Source organism: Dreissena polymorpha, chromosome 5, assembly GCF_020536995.1.
Source record: "Dreissena polymorpha isolate Duluth1 chromosome 5, UMN_Dpol_1.0, whole genome shotgun sequence".
Classification (NCBI taxonomy): Eukaryota; Metazoa; Mollusca; class Bivalvia; order Myida; family Dreissenidae; genus Dreissena; species Dreissena polymorpha.
Window position 1 is genome coordinate 12,365,509 of NC_068359.1, and position 13,992 is coordinate 12,379,500.

The window sequence follows — 13,992 nt, forward strand, 5'->3', positions numbered from 1 at the left end:
TTGTATTTGTCAACCAATATTGCTATTTCTGCTTATGGGCATGTGTAAATGGACTTTGGACATACTTATTCAATTTTAAACCGATTATAAACATAACATAAGTGGTATTTTCACCTCTTCACATGGGACATTTATGGCCTTTTGCAAGCGATTAAATCAGTCCTGTGAAAGGAGGACATTTTTATAGTTAAAGTGACAATTCTGTTGTTACAAAATACCATGTTTACATACAAATGTATTGATAATGTGTATTGACTGGCAGTTAATTTTTGCGTATTAATTAAGGACTTGATTAAACCTAACATTGCTTATGGTTATATTCCCTACACCAATTTGATTATATTTTGCATAAAACAAATATAGGTTTTCTCTAAACAGAATTAACTGATATACTATGATTATTTAAGTACATGTATCTGGGGTGGATCTAGGATTTTTTGTTCAGGGCGGGCGTATACTTTGATAATTACTTTTCAATTAAGTTATCTACTGTAAAACCATTAAATTTCGTGTGGTACGAATTTTCGTGAATTTCGTTGTTCCGCTGAACCACGAATTCAAGTACCAACGATTATTTTTACATTTTTAATCCGAAATCGGTCCTTTCCGAATGTCATTGCCGACATTCTCTATTGTTTTCGGTTATCTCAGATATTTGATTGAGATATGCTAGGTGATACAATATGTTGTTTTCTTGATAAGTGTTTGGGTAATAATACTTTTTAAATCAAGCACGGAATTTAAACTGTACATCAACGATTGTTCTCTTGTATGTGACGTCGTCAAATTAACAGTTTGCAGATTTATCACATATGTCAATTAGTGCCAATTAAAGTTCAAAGAGACATAACGGTTTTCACACCTGTATTTTGGGGACCTTATTACTCAATTGTTACTACTAGGGGACCGATTGATCAGAGAATTGCAAATATTGTCAAAACAACATTGATGGCAATAAGCGAGCCGGGACCCACAAGATCGCCGCTTATTCGCTCTTATCAACAATTATCGGCAACACTTTCATGCTTCAGTGCACATTAATCACAAGCCTTGCTGTCAACACACATTAGCAGATTATTCTTCGTTATTACTCTGGTTGTTTTAAGAAAAGTTTAGTTATTATGCCTGTCAATCTTCCCCGAAAATTTGAAATCCGTGAAATTACGTGTCAACAAATTAGTTGTTTTTTATTAAACCACGGAATTTCATACTGACGAATTTCTATACGTTTACAGTATCTCATATGATGTAATGCCTGTGGCATATATTATAGGTTTCGCTTCTCTCGGAGATAAATATATGACGCTGCAGTGATATAAAGTGTTCAATATCACGCTGCAGTGATATATTAAGTGTTCAATTGAATCAAGTGCGAAGATTTATTAACAGATCTTTAATACAGAAAAACAGACACAAATGACAAGTCAAAAACCCATGAACAAATACATGAACTCAATAAGAAACTATCCACATCATAATTTTAAAACATACATGTGCAAATAGTAATAATTGCTAATATATTCAGTTGAATGTGTTAATGTGGACAAACGACAACAAAAAGCATTGAAATGGTACTGGCCCATGGTGCACCAATGTGAGAACCTTCATTGACAGTTTTTTAATGTTTTGCCAATCATCAGCCCCTTTCAGAATGTTCTTGAACCCATCAATATAGATTCCCTATCTTCCGAATATAGACTCCATATTTTCAGAATATAGACTCCATACCTTCCGAATGTAGATTCCATCTCTTTCAAATATAGACTCCATACCATCTGAATATAGACTCCATATCTTCCTAATATAGACTCCATATCTACTGAATATAGACTCCATATCTTCTGTAAATAGACTTCATATGTTCCAATAATAGACTCCATATCTTCAGAATATAGACTTCATATCTTCAGAATATAGACTCCAAATCTTCTGAATATAGACTCCATATCTTCTGAATATAGACTCCATATCTTCTCAATATAGACTCCATATCTTTGGAAAGCCTTCTTGTTATTTTATGCACTGAGCAGATCCTGTAATGTAAGATGCCTAGTGAAAACAGAAAGTTCCACGCAGATGCCGAATGGAAAAGATCTGCCTGGAACCCATCACGTACTGGTTCACTAAGGACAGTTTTTTTGCCGTTCCTTATCCTGCAGGATTTGCTCAGGGTGAATAAATCATCACGAAGCCTTTCAGAAAATATTCTAAAGATATAGAGGATATTTGTTTGTGTCAGTGTAAGATCATTTGTTATTTTACGAGTGATCATAGAAAATATTATTTTTCTATGATCACGAGTGAAATAACAAACGATCTTACACTGACATGAACAAATTTTCTGTTTATTTTATGCCCCTTTTTCAAGAAAATAATTAACAGCTGTTTCCCTTTTGCTGAAAAGTTACCTTTTCTCCCGTGATGTGCCTAAATACATTTCAAAACACAAAATGATGTCATTAGTGTGATGAAATGACGTCATAATACCAGCAAAATTCTCCAGTTAAACTCTTTTACAATGTAAATAAACGGTAAAAAGCATATAAAAATAAAAAGAAAATTTGTTGGATTTGGTGGAATGTTGATTTTAATTCACTCGTGATCATAGACAAGGACTGTTTGTAAAACATGCATGCCCCCCATATGGGCTGTCAGTTGTAGTGGCGGCCATTGTGTGAATATGTTTCTTGTCACTGTGACCTTGACCTTTGACCTAGTGGCCTGATAATTAATAGGGGTCATCTGCCAGTCATGATCAATGTACCTATGAAGTTTCATGATCCTAGGTGTAAGCATTCTTGAGTTATCATCCGGAAAACATTTTACTATTTCGAGTAACTGTGACCTTGATCTTTGACCTAGTGACCTGAACATCAATAGGGGTCATTTGCAAGTCATGATCAATGTACCAATGAAGTTTCATGATCCTAGGCGTAAGCGTTCTTGAGTAATCATCTGGAAACTATTTTTCTGTTTCGAGTCACTGTGACCTTGACCTTTGACCTAGTGACATGAAAATCAATAGGGGTCATCTGCGAGTCATGATCAATGTACCTATGAAGTTTCATGATCCTAGGCGAAAGCGTTCTTGAGTTATCATCCTGAAACCATTTTTCTGTTTCGAGTCACTGTGATCTTGACCTTTGACCTAGTGACCTGAAAATCAATAGAGGTCATCTGCGAGTCATGATCAATGTACCTATGAAGTTTCATGATCCTGAGTTATCATCTGGAAACCATCTGGTGGACGGACGGACGGACCTACCGACATGTGCAAAACAATATACCCCCTCTTCTTCGAAGGGGGGCATAAAAATATATATATTATTATTTATGATAATCTAAAAATAGAAAAAGTAGTTCCGAAAATGTGTTATTAAATTCACCGGTGAAAATAAAAAATTGTTTATTTTTTACTGCTGTTATTTCACTGCAGAAATGTCATATTTCATCAGAAGGTATAAAAGAAATTTAGTCACTAGTGACGGGTTCCATAACAAATTCCAACTTTTCCAGATTTTTTTTTTTAAACTTGGTGAAATCGTCCCAAATGAAACATTGGTTTCAAAACTTTTAAAATGTGGATGCCAAAGATTTTCTATGTTGATCAGGCATTCCTCGCCTCTAAAAGTGAGCAATATCAGACTTGACTGATATCACATGATGTCACTATCCATATATTCTCTATATATTGCTCTGATTCAACTATATCAAACTCCAAGAATTGTTAATATAATGTAATATTATAGATTGCCTACCTTATTTGGAAAGTTATCACCATTTATTATTTATAATTACTTTCCTTGAATGTATGAGCATTTTTTTTAAACTTATTTACAAAAAGCAGATTGAGATCGTCTGCTTTTTTAAATTCAATTTTTGATAATGTCTTGTTAGTGAAACAGATTTAAAAGTACTTCATTCATTTAAGAACACACAACAATCACAGAAAAACGTGTGTGCAGTTCCAGCCCGGGAACATAACTTGTGAAAGATTGGTAACAAAATCCTTTCTAAAGTCGGGCAGTTGTCAGTTGTTGGCACGAATAAGTACTTGTTAACCAGGTCACCCTGGAAAAAATGTTAAGTTACCAATTGGTTAACTGCCTACCAAGATAGGTGAAATACTGATGTAATTGGTGAAAAAAATAAACAAGACACACCAAAACCAACAAAAAATGACTGACAAAAGCCCAATTAAAAAAGCTTTCTACCACACATTGTGCTCAGGTGAGCAGATAAATAAACCTGACAATTGGTCAATAAAGATAATTCAATAAATCATTAAACAAATTTCAAACAGTCCCTCAAATTCTTACTTCTTAACATTATAACATTTTGTTGACATTTTATCATTTTCTAATACCTTTTCTATAAACATAATTATATAAACAGCCAAAATGTCTGGTTTTACTTTTATGCTTCATTAACACCACTAACAATATTATTAGTTTAGAACAATTTGAAAATGACTTTGCAAAATAACTAGGGAAAGAAGGTGGAGTATAGGTTCTGTGTTGACATTTACACACACAATGGTATGTACAATAACAGATTTTCAAAAGGATTAACAGATAATTTAGTCAACAGGAAGTTTGGATTGAAAATGGGTTATAACAGTAATTTTTAGATCAATTAGGGCTTTGATGAAGACATGGCCCTCTTTTGTAATGAAAGTGATTCAAATCCCATTTTTATACAAATATGTGTTATTTCCGAATTGACCGGAATCTGTATTATTGTTAAGCGACTATTACTCTAGGATATATTTATGCAAAATGATTTCTCAATTGATCTAAATATTAATGATCTTTCATATTCTCAATCCAACCTAATTTCCTGTTGACTAAAGTGTCTACAAATCCCTTTTTAAATCAAAGTACTGACAGTACTGGTGTGACGATGTTTTTGAAGAGGATTGATATAAAAGCATCGATTTAAGTTTATCTACATCACCACAATTGTGTATGTGAGTACGAAAATTTTGGGTATGAAAAAAAATGGGTACGAAAATTTTGGGTACAAAAATTATGCCAAAAAAAAATTTGGTACGAAAAAAGAATTGGTTACGAAAACAAATTTGGGAAGGAAAAATAATTCCGTACGAAAAAAAATTTGGGAACCAGCCAAAATTTGGGTACGAAAAAAAATTAAGTACGAAAAAAATTGAGTACGAAAAATGTAGGGTACGAAAATAAAATTGCGGGTACGGGGAAGTAGTACCCGTGGGGAACTTGATCCATTCAGCGAAACTGGGAGGCGGGTTACATTCTAAATCAAATATAATAAGAAATATCTTTAAAAAGATATTCGACATGTATTTTCTGTACCACTTATCTTAAAAAAAACGTTCTGTTACAGTAAAACGTTTGTGGGTTATAACATTACATTTCAGCATATAAATTCAAAACTTGGCATGCTCTTTAATTACACCATTCTCTTTAATTTCACATGTTTATCATACCAAACTTTATATTTCATTGTTTCCTTTCCTAAGTTAATAATGCTTATGTGTACGGACGTGATTTCACATGCCCATGTGCATGAACATATAATTGTTATCTTTTGATTATTTTTTTTTCTCTCTAATTCAATAAGCCTAGGCATGTTTTTTCGTTAAGTACGGCAATAATTTCATGATGATTCCCGAAAGTAGGTATGAGCACATAATTGTAAGAGCACTTGAATACGTGAGTTCGCCCATGAACACATGGTAAGGTTAACTAAATATCCGCGATATGACCTAGTATGTGTTTAAAACAGCAAACAATATCCAACAAACATATGAATTATCAAACATAGTATGTGCACTGATGTGGCTCTGTAATTTCTGTTTGAAAAGTTTATTAAATATGCAAAATGAGAAAGCACGCATAAGAGCAAGTTTCACAGATTTCATATGGCTCTTATGCTGTTTATATACCATAGTCGCTACAACGTTTACAAATGGCAGGTTCGAAATAATTCGTTTTCTTTACACTCATGATCACATTCAAAGTTAATTATACAAGTTTTAATTTGCAATTTATTTACTATATCACAACAAATGTCAAATACAATACAGAAAATGCATAGTTGTTTCATTGGTCTATAAAAATAAATGGATTGAATATAACTGATATAAAATTAACGTTTTCAAACTATTATTAAATCTTTTCCCCAGAATATGCTGTCCTATTTATAGCTGAGCTTTCTATACCTTTATCAATGATAATCAGCGAGGTATGCGGATTAGAAAAATCGAGCTATCACAATCGGACTGGCCCGGTCTTTTACATTGGTCGCCATTGTGAAGAATTTTTTCATGGTATGATAACTTAGACGAGCTGCTTCGCAGCATCGTTAATTATGTTACTTAAAATAAAATGGGGGGGGGGGTGTAATAGTAAACACAGAAATTACTCTTGGGTGGTCTCTTGAGTTTAGAATCCTAATTGTTGATGAAATAACGTAATGTGATTTAGTGTTTGACCCATTTAACCCAGATTCAAACGTCTTCATTATTGTCAAGAACATTCTGACTAGGTTTCATCTAGATTCAGTCCCATGAATGTTTTAGAACTTTTTATTTTTATTTTAACTAGTTAACCTAGTTTTAATGCAACTTACCAGATTTAAACTTGGCTTAGGTATTTAGGTAGGTATAAAAAATTCTGATCAAGTTTCATTCAGATTGAGTCATAAATGATGCCTCAAGAGCAGTACCAAGATTTTTCTACAATTTGACCTAACAACCTTACGACCTAATTTTGGAATGGACGTGTCCCGGATTTGAACTCCTTCTGGAAACTCGTTCTCCATATAAATATTCTAACCATTGAGATTTAGTAAATAAATGTTGCCTCGCTAGTGGTTGAGTAGGTTTTGTAAAATTTGACCAGTTGACCTAGATTTTTTTACCCACATTTAAATTTAGCCTAGATTGCTTAGATAAAAATGCAAGCCACGTTTTATAAAGACATAACTTCTGAAGTTGTACTAAGGTTTTCTAAGATTTGACCTAGTTTTGATTTAGTTTTTGGTTGCACATGACAAGGATTAAGTCTAGAAAATTTCAAGATAAACATTCTGATCAAGTTCCTTCAAGAATGAGTCATAAATGTTCTGTTCCAGAGAGATAGCAAGTTTTTCTTAGAGTTGAGCTGGTGACCCTGTATTTGAATTCATGTGACCCAGACTCAAACTAAACATAATTAAATTACAAATCTATTGACTCAGGCATAATATGGTATAAAGCACTATTATACCCAGCAGGCTTTTCTTATAATTCAACGTGTTAAACATTTGTAATGGTCAAATAACTAACATAGGCTCGTAAACATATGCTACACCTATTGTAAGTAAAGCAGTAAAGTATTGAATAAAGTGGTCTAGCTACTGAATCTCGAGAAGAGAAAACGTCCCTGAAGAAAAACTAGACCACTACTTAAATCAGATGAACAATAGTCGACCAGCCAACAGGCTGATGTATATGGGCATAACTGCGACTCACTCAAGTGGAACATTGGTCACATCAATTGGCCGTTGACAACTCTACCTCTCACTCTTTCTAGATCAGTGAAATTCGGTAAGTCACTGGAATTCACAACAAATGTGCCTCACTCAGGAAAAAAATGCTTTAAGGCAAATGCATTATTTTAAGTCAGCACAGATTAGCCTCTGCAGTCAAGGGACACTTTGTGCACATTAGCCTCTGCAGTCCAGGGACACTTTGTGCACATTAGCCTCTGCAGTCCAGGGACACTTTGTGCACATTAGCCTCTGCAGTCCAGGGACTCTTTGTGCACATTAGCCTCTGCAGTCCAGGGACACTTTGTGCACATTAGCCTCTGCAGTCCAGGGACACTTTGTGCACATTAGCCTCTGCAGTCCAGGGACACTTTGTGCACATTAGCCTCTGCAGTCCAGGGACACTTTGTGCACATTAGCCTCTGCAGTCCAGGGACTCTTTGTGCACATTTGTTAAACCTTGTGTCCCAAGAGTGCGACTCAAATCGGGTCTTACCGGCCTTCTTAGGATTGGGTCTTACCGGCCTTTTGAGGATTGGGTCTTACCGGCCTTTTTAGGATTGGGTCTTACCGGCCTATTTAGGATTGGGTCTTACCGGCCTTTTTAGGATTGGGTCTTACCAGCCTTTTTAGGATTGGGTCTTACCGGCCTTTTTAGGATTGGGTCTTACCAGCCTTTTTAGGATGTGAAGTATGGGCATTTGATGGACTGAACTAGATTGCTTTAAAAATGAAGATACTAGTAAGCAACACTTAATGAAGGAATCACCTAAACAAATGCCATAAATATCTGTTGTGTAGGTATTTTCCTGTTTATAAATTGAATATATATACAAACAGTCAACAAAAATGCACTGGTATGGATGAAATGAACAAAATGCTAGATTAATTTAAATTAAATCTACAACAAATACTCAGAAAATTTGGAGCAAGATAAATGTAGAGATTGACTTTCAAAATGAATAATAATGTTTAAGTGATGATGATTATCTCAGAAGAAAAACCAAAACCTTTATCAATTGAAACAAACACATTTTTCATGATTAAGCACATTCATTGCATTGATTTAGGTGACTGAAAAAAAATTTCCAGGATGGATTATGCTGGAATTACTAAAGCAACTATCGATCACAAAATCAATAGATCAGTTAAATCTTCCATATTCATCATTATTTATGTAATTGAGTCTCGATTAATATCACTGTTTCTTGGCAGTAATGATCGATGCAACATGCACTTGTTTTGGAAATAAATCAATTTAAGTAAGTGCTTCTTGACCCCTTTTTTTAGATGAAACAGTACAGTGTAGATCACGTAAACATGAAAGAACAAAACTACAGAATAACAAGACTTGCTAAAAAAGTACTAGTTAGAACTTCAAAATGGCCTAAAATCTGTTTCAGCAAACCTCTTTGGACCTTTTGAAGCTCACATTCAGTTAGTATTGCTTGATTGATCATTGTTGGCTCGGGTACTACTTACATGTACCTCAGGTACTCTTAAGTATACTTACATGTACCCCGGGTACGTTAAATATACTTAAACATACCCGGTAGATATTTGACTGTACCCGAGTTGTATTCCCGCCCAAAATCAGATGTCGTAAAACGCGCTACCGATTATCGTAAAACAATATTGGTTATCTTAAACAAACTTCCCTTTTAGAAAAACTGCATCAACATGCTTTTTGAGTATGAGTTTTGATAATATAGAGGCCATTTGACCAAAAAAAATTGACATAAATGTGAATATAATTAATGATAAAAAAAAAAAAGCCGATTAAGGGTTAAAATTCCTGGGTACGTTTTAGTATATTTACCGTACCCGGGGTACATGTTAGTAGTACCCGAGCCGACAATGACCAATCAAGTCTGATGAGCGTTAGTATTATTAGGCATTTGCATATAATATGAGAAGTGGGGTTAAATGTTCACAAGCTTGTATAGCTTTTGTTTTTACTATATCAGTATACCCTTGTCAAAAAATAACCCACTTTCATACCAAAACACACTTAAACCAACATAAAACTATGTTTTTTCTGAGTTTTTCTTAGCAGAAGTTGGTTTTTGATATTAAACTGTGCTTAACTGAGTTAAAAGTTGGTTATTTTAAGAAGATGTGTGTTTAAGCGAGTTTTTTTATGTAAGAAGTCGGTTTTTTGTGTGTCAAAAGTGAGCCTTTTTATTTATGAGTTGGTTTATGTGTGTTTTAAGTGTGTCTTTTTGTTTTATAAGCGAGTCTTTTACAACAGAAGTTGGTCTTTTTTTAAACAGAAGTGGGTTTAAGCGAGTTTAAATTGGTCTTTTTGTAAATAAGTTGAGAGCTGCAACGAGGCTTAAAGACTCACTTTAACACACTTTTCAATAAGTTGGTCTTTAAGTTGGTCTTTAAATGGCAAACACTGTCCCTCCCTCTGGCAGCCATTTATTTTTAACGAACCTGAATCATATTTGAACTGGTCCAAGATATCATATTAATAACAATTGAGATAATGCTTAGAAAATGTTATCAAATTGTCAAAATATGTGACTTCTAGAGCGCTCAGAATGTTTTTGTTAAACTTGATATAGTGACCTAGTTTTTAACCCAGCAAGACGCAAACTCAGTTTGAATACAATCGGAACAAAATAATGTCCTGACCAAGGCTGATGAACAATGGACCCCCGGATGACAGTTTCAAACTTCAATTGAATACATGTAGAAGTGACGGTATATATAAACTTTGACCTGCATTTTCTCACTAAAAACAAGGTCATTTATCTGCTGAATTGCGGATCACTGACATCACATGTTGACTGCGATGACATGCGCTTTATAAAGTTTCAATTAAATATCTGTACCGAGATATGAAGTTGTTGCACAAAAACATTTTACCAGAGCATTATGGGGACATGATTGATAAGACCAATTTAACTATTGCTATAGCCAAACCTAAATGAAAGGGCACACCAGCCTGCTGCCCCATGGCCCCACTCTGCCTCTTTGGACTCCAAACATGCCCCATTTTTATAATTAGATCATACAGCAATGTTTATTTGAAGTTTTTGCAAATTATATATATATGCTTAAAGTGAAAGTAATTTTATCATTAAGAGAAAGTATGTTTTGCACAAAAATAAATGTAAATATAGAGAATAATAGTTTAGTTTTGATTATAGATCAGGTTTATCATGCAAGGCTTAGAAAACAAAAAGCACGAGCCTTGGCCAGTGCTTTTCTGTTTTCGTGCCGAGCATGATAAACCTGATCTATAATCAACACTAATCTTTTATTCTATTTATCCCACTTTTTATTTTGTAAACTTTTTTGTTTAAACAAAATTAGTTTGACTGGATAATTTCGCTGGATTTATATTGTCATTTCGTCGAAATATTGACGTCATTTCCTGCCATTGATTTTAGATGATATTTAATCAACGGGGTTTTAATCAACCGAATTCGCTGTAAAAGTGGGATAAAAATTGTATACGTCATATATCACATGCTTTATTGAAACATGCCTCAGGAATAACCTGACCACCTGTACTAAAGTGCCCTTTTGGCCCAAAACACTCTGCCCTTTTAAAATCCTTGCTGTAGTACTGTTAAACTATCTGATGAAAGGTCAAGGTGACAACTCTTCTTTTGGCAACTAATATTTCCCAACTCTAGTATGGCTGACTATGACTAATTTGACTATAATTAAAAAACGCTTGCGGAACATAAAAGACATGTAAAGTATCATTAAACGAGACATTAATGTACGACGTAGCAGCCTAAATACATGAATGAATAATGCTAGTTCCCTTCCAGCTATTGATTATTAATGTACGACTAATCATGCATTAAATTCAGCAATAAAAATCCCATTAAATTTCATATTTTTCATCCATTTCAAGTGATGGAATTTAGCTTGGGCTTGGTTGTAATACCAAACATAATTTAATTGCTCAGCTTTTAAACTATAGTGAATTTGCATAATTATGAATTTTTGAGGTAGTGAAGAATTACATTTTTTTCTTCAGATACTATTATTAATCCTATATGTTTAGGTCAATAAACACGTCATTAATTATTGATTATTGACCAATCCTTTAAAACGTCTTTGAGGTCAAGGAATATGGACCTTGCCCTAATATTCAACATATTCATGAGCAATTAGGCCCTTAATATAATTGAAAGACAATCGTTCCATTTAATTGCTTTATTATTCAAATGAGCAAGGATCACCAGTTAAATTTGAACTTTTACTTCCCAGCATTTTCATGAATATTAATTAATGACAATGTTTGTTTGTTTTTTTTCACAAAAACTCTGACATCAAAAGTATGATATTTAATCTTTGATTTTCCTGTTTGAAAGTCACTGACAGTTTTTGAAAAAATATAACCATTACTGCACATGTGTATATTACTGTACCTTCTGTCCTTACTCCCACTGTTATTTCTTTTTCTATGTCACATAAGTAACCTCTGTGATGTTTATAATATAATACTAATCCAGTCTGGATAGCATACAGTCCCTACATGGCTGTTTATCGACCAAGACATTGTCTAGTGTTGTGTATTGGTCAGTTTAATGGTCAGTCAGCCCCTGTGACAGGCCAGTGGTCAGTATTGGCCTGAGGGGCAGTAGATGGTCATTTCAGACGCGCTGTTTTTGATCTGATATGAAAATTACATCCATTGTGTCTGTCTTCACTAATGTGTCATACTGACCAAGGGAAATTATCGCTGTGTGCATCTTAATGAGATCTAAAGGCCTGTATTAATAGCAAATAATCATTATTGTAAAAGCTGTCAACTAGAATATTCATGAAAAATGATGTCCTAGCAGTAGTGCCATATGAGGCATTTTTACTTTTTACATATTTATATTGTTTTTTTATGACAATTTTCAAAATTGCACGTGAAAGTGAGACAATAATACTTGTAATCAAACAGGAAAAAATAACATGAACAGGGAACACAATAACTTTTTGTATTAACAAGAGGCCCATGAGGGCCTGAATTGCTCTACTGGCTGGAATCAATAGGGCTCAAGCCCTTGATAGTATGAACAATCTGAGTAAGTTTTAAATAAACAGACCCAAAATGGGAAATTTATCGCATAAACAAGTAGAAACGTAAAATTTAAACTTCAAACGGCTCCTTTTCAACAATAAGTTGGACAAATTTTCTTTACTCTCAATGGGGTTCTGGCCCTTGATGATATAAAACATCTGTTGAAGTTTCAAAAGGATAGAACTTTATATGTAAACAAACAAGAAATGTGTTTGTCAGAAACACTATGTCCCCTTCTGCGCCGCTTTGATTTTTTTTTCCTTGAAGGATGACCTTGACCTTTCACCACTCAAAATGTGCAGCTCCATGAGATACACATGAAGTTGCTATCTTCAATATTTCAAAAGTTATGGCCAATGTTAAAGTTTGACGCAAACAAACCAACAAACCAACAAACACATTGGTGTGATTATTATAAGCGTTAAAAACTAAGGTAATGTTAAAGATTTTCAGTTTTTTCTCATTTTCATGGGTAGATAATTCTGGACTTATAACTCCAATATTGCTCATTTTTTGATAGGGCTTGACTCATCATTCAGATAAAGACACTGTGCAAGTTGGGAAATGATTGGATGAAAACTGTTTATTTTATTGAGTAAACAATAGGATAAAGACACTGAACAAGTTTGAAAAGAATCGGATGAAAACTGTGGACTTAATTGCGTAAGCAAGCCTTATTTCACAATTTTCTCAAATTCAAGGGGAGATAATTCTGGACTTTTTACTCTAATGTAACCCATTTTCAATAGGGTTTGAGTCCTCATTAATATAAAGACACTGAACAAGTTTGAAAAGAATCGGATGAAAACTGTGGACTTTATCGCGTAAACAAGAAAAAGTCTAACGCACCCACACACACACGCACTTACGGACGACGGAAACCACGCCATGACATAAGCTCTTCAGGCCTTCGACCAGTAGAGCTAAAAAATAGATCAAGCCTTTAATAATCATAATCAATAAGATACAATTATGCCAACTTCAAGATGAAATTAAATGCCATATGTCCATTGTATAAATAATCATCCCTTTATTGACCACAAGATGTACAGCTCAGTATATTGTACTCATGTGGCCAGTTTGTACTAGTCATAAAAACGTTGCATTTCTGGCAACTGAATACATCTGGAAAGCTGTATGATCAATGGTATAATAATTAATGTGTCCATTGAGTATCACATCAGAATTTGTAATGGAGGCATTTTGCACATGTTGATTTCAACATGGTACCTAATTATATATCATTATGCTATTTTGTCACTATTCATGGATCACAATACAATAATAATAATGCTCAGATTTTAGACTGGGTAATTTTTTAATCATTATTATGAAAAGAGTATAATTATATCAGGCCACAACAAAAGATCAACACACCTGAAAAGAATCTTGTTCAATTTAATAAAAATGGTTCAAACACATTCTTCCAAGCTGATTTGTGT

General features: G+C 34.0%; 1 protein-coding gene and 1 long non-coding RNA gene across 5 annotated transcripts in view; one reads left to right on the top strand and one right to left on the bottom strand.

Moving 5' to 3' along the window:
* LOC127882237 (uncharacterized) overlaps positions 1 to 13,992 on the top strand; it is a 73,101-nt gene that overhangs the window by 52,526 nt on the left and 6,583 nt on the right. The window lies entirely within an intron of this gene.
* Positions 1 to 13,992, bottom strand: part of LOC127882217 (uncharacterized) — a 64,466-nt gene that overhangs the window by 31,390 nt on the left and 19,084 nt on the right. The gene's annotated exons all lie outside the window — the stretch shown is intronic.